The 1,483-nt window shown below is 38.5% G+C and overlaps 1 non-coding gene across 1 annotated transcript; it reads right to left on the bottom strand.

Annotated features, from left to right (window-relative positions):
* Positions 1-1,136: 1,136 nt before the first annotated feature.
* Positions 1,137-1,209, bottom strand: TRNAK-CUU (transfer RNA lysine (anticodon CUU)). The gene has a single exon. It is a non-coding gene; the product is annotated as a tRNA-Lys (tRNA).
* Positions 1,210-1,483: the final 274 nt, after the last annotated feature.

The following is a 1,483-nucleotide window of genomic DNA, read 5'->3' on the forward strand; positions in this document are numbered from 1 at the left end:
TGTCATGGAAACTTCTCTAGAGTCCGAATCTGAGTCCTTTCCAGCTAATGAGCTTCCAGAGAAGACGCACTTTAGCACAAGCTTCTGCCAGATAGACCTGAGTTTGACTTTTATTTGGAAATGCCTATTCCTCAAAATCTTAGTGGACTGCCAGTGTGTTTGTCTATTTTATGTGCAAATTACCCCAGCCAAAGATGTTGTCACAATATGCATTTCAAACATGGTAATTTTTGTCTCTTAGCCACGAACCTCCCTGTTTGGTCCATTCTTCTCTTATTTTAATGGCTTAAGGTCACTTGAAACAATAGGCTCAGGTAGGAAACACACTGACTCAGTGCTGTTCCTCCCAGAATGTAGGAGGAATAGTTAAAGAATGGTGCGATTTTTGAAAAAGATTTGGGGTCACATTCTTAACTTCTGCTATGGTTGCCATTTTACAGTGACCCTTTACGATTGCTTGAAGTTTCTATAGAAAAGCAATTTTTTTCCAACCCTGCAATGCTATAAATAATAAGACTCTCAGTGAGTTTAGAACACAAGCCACGCACATGCAGCGTGTCCCTTAGCACTGTGATATTCCTTGTCATTCATTCCGCACAGCATCATGGAATGAATTTATCCCGGTTTATACTCCTTGTCCAGACAAATTTATTAATAGTTCCCTCTTTCACTGTGAAAGAGTCTGAGTTTGGAAAATAAATTATGTTTATCTTTCTCTTGTCAGACTTCACCAAATGGATCAAGAAGGAGCTATACACACCACCATTTTTAAATATTTTCTATCATTTTGCTTAAGACTCCAGCCTTGGTCATTGCATTGTCTGAGTCTGGAGATTAAGCAAACAATAGTTAAGCAAAATGGCTTGGCTCTGCTTCACAGTTACAAGCTTTCCAGACCACAATGGGTAGACCCTCCTGCTTGTTGCTAAACCCTTTCCACTCAGCTAATGCCACAATTTGGATTTTCTTAGCAATAGCATTTAAATTCTATATCAACTAGCGATTGAGTTTGGCTATGTTTAATTGAATACCTAATGAATGGTGGCATAAACATGTTACATTTTCAACATGGGGAGAATAACTGATTGTCATTCCATTCTGACTGCATTTTTTTTTTTTTTTTTAAGTAGGCCCCATGCCCAACATGGGGCTTGAACTCATGATCCTGAGATCAAGAGTCACATGCTCTACCAACTGAGCCAGCCAGGCACAACTAGGACTGCACTTTTCAGAATGTGTCTATGGACACAGAGATTTCCTCAGAACCCCTCCAAGGGGTTTATGGAGTCTACACCATTTTCAGAATAATACCAGATTACTTGTTCTCATTGTGTGGACACTTGCATTAATGATATAAAAAAAAAAAAGTGGTGGCTGAAACTGTCGGCATCTTAGTACAAATCAGAGTAGTGGAATCATTTATACTAGTAAATATTTGTTTCTTTATTGTCATATGCTTAAAGAAAGAAGAAAAAAGCCCATT

The sequence above is a fragment of the Halichoerus grypus genome, chromosome 5 (genome assembly GCF_964656455.1).
Source record: "Halichoerus grypus chromosome 5, mHalGry1.hap1.1, whole genome shotgun sequence".
In the NCBI taxonomy this organism is placed as follows: Eukaryota; Metazoa; Chordata; class Mammalia; order Carnivora; family Phocidae; genus Halichoerus; species Halichoerus grypus.